This window comes from Panulirus ornatus, chromosome 70 (assembly GCF_036320965.1).
Source record: "Panulirus ornatus isolate Po-2019 chromosome 70, ASM3632096v1, whole genome shotgun sequence".
NCBI classification, from domain to species: domain Eukaryota; kingdom Metazoa; phylum Arthropoda; class Malacostraca; order Decapoda; family Palinuridae; genus Panulirus; species Panulirus ornatus.
This window is the reverse complement of record NC_092293.1, coordinates 11164230-11171357: the sequence shown is the minus strand read 5'-3', so window position 1 is coordinate 11171357 and position 7128 is coordinate 11164230. Positions and strand designations below refer to the sequence as shown.

The following is a 7128-nucleotide window of genomic DNA, read 5'->3' as shown; positions in this document are numbered from 1 at the left end:
AGCATTAATCAGTTGAAGTGCAGAATACTTATATGAAACTGACTACTGTATTCTGTTTGAAACATAATGCTATGAAAGGTGTTACCGGACTCCACTCGTAAGTGGTTATGGTTCACATTCTGGCTTCATGACCTTTAGGTGATAGCCCTTAAATCCAACAACATATATACATCCTGTTATACAACTGATGTTACTGTCTGACGTATGTATGGTGCGGCTTGATGACCTTACCTGCTGATGGTCAAACATGTTATCATGTTGCAAATATCGTGATTTGTATGTTTTACCGAATGGTAGAGATTCTGGTTTAATGACATTTCTTGCTAATAGCAAGTAAATTCAACAACAGATATACATACTTACGTGTTACAGAGGCCATATGATAAGGGCCCGAGCCAGGCAAGGACCTGACGAATATCTAAACAAGAAATTCCCTGTTAGGCAAGTTGAAAACGGCTGTGTAGAAGCGAGGACCCGTAATAGAAAGAATAACTACAACAACAATGATAACAACAACAGCAACAACAACAACAACAACAACAACAACAACAACAACAACAACAACAACAACAACAACAACAAAATGTTACGTGAAGACCTAGCTAATGTGACACAAATCATAACTGCTAAGAGAAGACTTGTTGAACATAATAATAACATAACTGTACAGAAAATAATAGTTTCTGAGAAAATGTCAAGTGCAGACCTGGTGACTCTCACAACAGATAATCATTATTCAGCAACGGATAACAATTGTATACAGTAACTTACAAACATTGTTTCTCATGACAGAAGATGATCCAGCCTTTACACACGACAAACTACAGACAGCACTGAGCTCCGGCACGTTGAACTCTCCACTAACTACCAGGAACCCTCCTCCTCCTTCTGACGATCCCGAGAACATTGTGTGTTGACCACCCGACACCCACCCACCCCACACCTCCTGTATACGTAAGGCTGGTCAACAGTAGACGGTCTCCTCCCAACACCGGTCACGACGACTCTTACCTGAGTGAGGAAGGCTGCCACCGTAGCCAGTGAGGTGGTACAGGGTGTGTGTCTTCACCTGTTGCTTATGTTTCCCAGGTGTGGTCGGGCAGGCAGGCAGGGGAGGTGGCCTGGGTAAACAGCTTTAGTTAGGTATTTGTTCTTGACTCCAGCCAAATCTTGCCACCACCGGCCGGACCGGTACCAGGTGACACCTTCCCAGGTGTGGCCTCCTGGTTATAGCTCTCCCGGCTTGGCTGGATAGGCAGTGACGTCTTCCATGTGTGGGTGATGAGGAGTTTGTATGTGCTTGATCTAACGTATCATATTGAGAATGGAGTAATGATGATACACAGAGACAGCCAGCCGGTTACAACTATTATTGATCACCAGGGAATATATGTATTTTCTCAGTAGATATCTATAATCAAATATTAATCATCTAATCATTCCATAGCTATGATAAGCGTATCCACTGATGTTTCTGAAGATCCAGGGTGCAGATTTGTATGAAAGTTAGTCAGTTAGGACAAGCATAGCGTACCTAAGAATTTGTTTTGATGTAACATTTACTTCTTAACATGTCATTTCTTTTTTCTTATATATAGAAGGTGTAAATAATTAACCCAGTGTGTAGCTCCATGACTTCTTCCTATCTTTAAGCAACAGAAGACGATAAAGACTTGCATGTAAACAGACCAGTTCCCACCTGACTCCAGGTAGACATCAAAGTCAACCCCTGGTCGACCTCCCAGTTAATCTTCTGGTCAACTAAAAGATATGTTATGGTAGATACATGGCTGGATATAGACTCTATCACACCAATTATTGATCACCATGGAATGTATCACATAATTTAGCATTTTATTATGGGATTTATACTGAAAATGAAATGATATATATAGGCTGATCCTTCGATACCGCTAATATGCGTATACCATAACTTTTCTGGAGGCCAGGGTGGGTGGGTGCAGATATGTGTGACAAGTCAAACCGTTGTTAGCACTTGTACAGCCACGTAAGAATTGGTTGTGTAAATCACGTCTACTTCTCAACATGTGTTGATGAATACATCGTTGAAGAAGGTCAAAAACAAACCTACCCAAAGTATAACTGCAGACGTTATACTTGGTTGTGAATACTGACAAGAGAAGAATAGATACGGGTTGTACATAAACAGTTGGTGTCATCATAGGTATAGCCATTATCCTTCAGAAATATTAAATTACTTTCAAGATTTACTTCGTAAAAGGTTTTATGGTACGAGGTAAACCTACTGGTCTTAAATCATTATGGTACGAGGGAAACCTACTGGTCTTAAATCATTATGGTACGAGGGAAACCTACTGGTCTTAAATCATTATGGTACGAGGGAAACCTACTGGTCTTAAATCATTATGGTACGAGGGAAACCTACTGGTCTTAAATCATTATGGTACGAGGGAAACCAACTGGTCTTAAATCATTATGGTACGAGGGAAACCTACTGGTCTTAAATCATTATGGTACGAGGGAAACCTACTGGTCTTAAATCATCATGGTACGAGGGAAACCTACTGGTCTTAAATCATTATGGTACGAGGGAGACCTACTGGTCTTAAATCATTATGGTACAAGGGAAACCTACTGGTCTTAAATCATTATGGTACGAGGGAAACCTACTGGTCTTAAATCATTATGGTACGAGGGAAACCTACTGGTCTTAAATCATTATGGTACGAGGGAGACCTACTGGTCTTAAATCATTATGGTACGAGGGAAACCTACTGGTCTTAAATCATTATGGTACGAGGGAAACCTACTGGTCTTAAATCATTATGGTACGAGGGAAACCTACTGGTCTTAAATCATTATGGTACGAGGAAACCTACTGGTCTTAAATCATTATGGTACGAGGGAGACCTACTGGTCTTAAATCATTATGGTACGAGGGAAACCTACTGGTCTTAAATCATTATGGTACGAGGGAAACCTACTGGTCTTAAATCATACAGCTACTAATTTCTTGAAATGAAGACTTACAGAACTGTATTTATAATGTCGTTATGATCAATCTTTCAGATTCATTTTGTATTACTTTTATCAGTAACTGATAAACTATATTGATTCTTTTGATATTTATGCTTTTGATAAAAACCATTGAATGAATTCTACAGATTAGTTTATATGAACCAAAATATCCATACTATAGATAAAATCAAATGTTATTCGTGTTTTTCTACGTCAACAGTTCCATGATATAATCAATGATGTACCTATGTTAGGGTCTAGGGCCAGGTATATATAGTGTATGTGGTATTAGAATTATCATCAACACCTAAAGGAGTTAAAGACTATTGGCGTGGTAGTTGTAAATTGATGTTCATGTGCCTATTGACCCTGGCAGTTGATGGGCCTAAATCCACCACTAACCAGCCAACCAACCAACCTTATGATACATATTTACTTGATCAACACATCAGGCTTGGCCCCACCCACCTACTACCCTTCTCCAGACACACTTGCTGCCTCCTAACCATTAGTGTCTTACTCTCACAACCATCAGACAGAGAGGAGGGTGTCTCCAGACACACTTGCTGCATCCTAACCATTAGTGTCTTCACTCTCACAACATCAGACAGAGTAGGAGATGTCTCCAGACACACTTGCGCGTGTCTCCAGATCACACTTGCTGCCTCCTAACCATTAGTGTCTTACTCTCACAACATCAGACAGAGAGGAGGGTGTCTCCAGACACACTTGCTGCCTCCTAACCATTAGTGTCTTACTCTCACAACATCAGACAGAGAGGAGAGTGTCTCCAGACACACTTGCTGCCTCCTAACCATTAGTGTCTTACTCTCACAACATCAGACAGAGAGGAGAGTGTCTCCAGACACACTTGCTGCCTCCTAACCATTAGTGTCTTACTCTCACAACATCAGACAGAGAGGAGAGTGTCTCCAGACACACTTGCTGCCTCCTAACCATTAGTGTCTTACTCTCACAACATCAGACAGAGAGGAGAGTGTCTCCAGACACACTTGCTGCCTCCTAACCATTAGTGTCTTACTCTCACAACATCAGACAGAGAGGAGAGTGTCTCCAGACACACTTGCTGCCTCCTAACCATTTGTGTCTTACTCTCACAACATCAGACAGAGAGGAGAGTGTCTCCAGACACACTTGCTGCCTCCTAACCATTAGTGTCTTACTCTCACAACATCAGACAGAGAGGAGAGTGTCTCCAGACACACTTGCTGCCTCCTAACCATTAGTATCTTACTCTCACAACATCAGACAGAGAGGAGAGTGTCTCCAGACACACTTGCTGCCTCCTAACCATTAGTGTCTTACTCTCACAACATCAGACAGAGAGGAGAGTGTCTCCAGACACACTTGCTGCCTCCTAACCATTAGTGTCTTACTCTCACAACATCAGACAGAGAGGATGTTATGCCTCTTATCTAACCTGACACATCAGCCGGGGTCTCAGGACGTTGATAAGGTCATGGTCGGATCCCCTTATGTATCTATCATGTGACCTCAGGTCAGTTATTGAACGTTATCGCTGATAATACAGCGTTGTTAGGCGGTTAATGATGGTGGTTATTAACCTCGCTTAGACACACATATACACTCGAACAAGGTTGTATATAAGCCCGGCTGGCTCAGTCGGTAGAGCACGAGACTCTTAATCTCGGGGTCGTGGGTTCGAGCCCCACGTTGGGCGGTAACAGTTTTCTATGATGTAACATGAAACAGCTTCTGAACATACCATCCACCGCCCGTCTAGATCAACCAATCTGCTAAACACAAGACATCTGAAGAGTTATTAAGTACTGAAAGACAAACAACAATTCTGTTTGAAACAGTCAGTGATGATGCACGGGAGGCTGAAGGAAATGTGTCACTGTTCACTGCTGAACATTGTACATTACGTGTTGTTCATCATCTCAGTAAGCTTTGCAAAGCAGGATTTGCAAACAGTAAAGAATGCAAGAATTTCAGGTTAAAAAGGTGGAAGTGTAGTGCAGTTGTGAGCAATGTGTTTGCCCCGCATTTTAACAGCAACTTGAAAAGTGATATGGGCAGTCAGAAGTTTAGCTTCTTAACTGATGAGAGTAATGACATTACTGTAACGAAATTATTGGGTATTGTTGTCCAGTTCTATTCTGAAAGTAAGAATAAGATTGTAATGACTTTCTTGGACCTTGTTGAGCTGACTGACTGTAATGCTAATGGGATATGTGATCCCATCAAGAAGTCTTTTAAAAATAATGGGTTGGAGTTACAAAACCTTATTGCAATTAGCCCCGACAATGCTTCTGTGATGACAGGTGTTAACAGTGGAGTGTATGATACACTCAAGTTAGAAGTTCCTCATGTGATCTTGATCAAGTGTGTGTGTGTCATTCTCTACTGCTAGTTGTCTCGTGCTGCAGCAGAGTATCTCCCTAGGAACCTGGATTTTATCATCAGAGAAACCTATAATTGGTTTTCCCACTCTGCCAGTGATGGTCAAGTTCCAGTGAAACTTATACAGCTAAGCCAGACTCGATGGCTGTCAACTGAATCAGCAATTGTCATAATACTGCAGCAGTGGGTTGAACTTATGACTCACTTTGAAATGGCAAGAAATGATGAAAGGTGTTACACATCTCATAATCTATATGTTATGTTTTTTGACAAGAAAAACTATGCCTTCCTGATATTCCTGAAGTATATTCTTGGAGAAGTCCAGTGCTTGAATGAGAAATTTAAATCTGAGGCACTGGATCCAAGCAAACTGCTAAGTGACCTTATTCAACTTATTGGTTCCATAAGTTCTAAGGTTCTCATCCCAGGCAGAAATTAAATGAAGGAGATTCAATAGAGAACTACTTAGACCCGCGTGCGTCCTTGAGGAACGAGTTTGAAAAGGAGATGGCACAATGTAAGCTTCCTGATGAAAAGGATATCCGAGGAAGATACATACAGATTGTAGTGGAGTTGGTGAAACAGCTTCGTCAACGTTTGCCAGACAATGTCCAAGTGTCACAGTCAGTGTCATCACTGAGTACAAGTGAATATCTGCAACCCATAAAGCCTGGAATACTGGAATTAGCAAAGATCTTACTGATAACGAAGAAATTCTTACACGCATTGAGTTCCAGTTGAGGAAGCTTCATCATGTATTGTGGAAGCAGAACACTGTGACCCTGGCACTCTGGACTGAAACAGCCTCGTACAAGGATGCAACTGGAGGAAAGCTTTAGTTATATGAACATCGTGAAGTGAAAGCTTCGATATTGATTATCAAAAGCTTAAATGCAATACTAACTATCAAGTATGGACTAAGATGAAATGGAAACTGTTGTTATGATTATGAACTGCCTGAGGAAGTACTGAAAAACACTGGATTATTGAAAAGATACGAGTTATCACAACCACAACCTGGACCCTCACATAGACCACCACAACCCCAGGTCACCAAGGACGAAGAGACTGCGAATTGGTAATTAGCAGATCTGGAATAATGGTGAGTATTTTAGTGTTAAAGCAGTCAGTCGTATCTGTCATTAATCATTTGGCACGTCAAAGAGCAGAAATAATTCGAAGAGCATTTTTTCGCTGTCATTTTAGCAAGTTTAACGCTTTTCTAGCGCTTTTCGGGAGAGAATCTAGCGCCATATAAAATTTGGGTCATCAACTTTGGTGGTCAAAAGGTTTCAGTAGGTCGTTGGTGGTCAGTCAGGAGGGGTGTTGGCGTTGTTCTGGTTATCCGATGTGTTTTATCTTGATCACGGAGTGGGACAGAGAGAAATGATAACCTAACTTGATGAATATGAGAAGTTTCCTGGGCTCTGGCATCCCCAAAATGGATCGTACCACAATAAAACCGTCAAGTATGGTCGCTGGGTTAGCACTGCACGGGGTATCTGGCAATTATTTCACATGATCGTAAGAAAAATGAAAGAATTAATAAACATCACTTTTCTTTTGTCTTATTTTTCTTGATATTTGACATATTTCATTCATTGATTTCAATCAGATTCGGTAAAAGTTGTGATGATTCAACATTGTGTTTGTAAAACGTCCACTGTGGATCTTCCTCCGTTCCTGAAATACTAAGATAACGACCTTGTGGACGCCGACCACAACACATCAACACCCCAG

The 7128-nt window shown here is 41.2% G+C and overlaps 1 non-coding gene across 1 annotated transcript; it reads left to right on the top strand.

Annotated features, from left to right (window-relative positions):
- Positions 1 to 4629: 4629 nt before the first annotated feature.
- On the top strand, positions 4630 to 4702 carry TRNAK-CUU (transfer RNA lysine (anticodon CUU)). Its single transcript has one exon. It is a non-coding gene; the product is annotated as a tRNA-Lys (tRNA).
- Positions 4703 to 7128: the final 2426 nt, after the last annotated feature.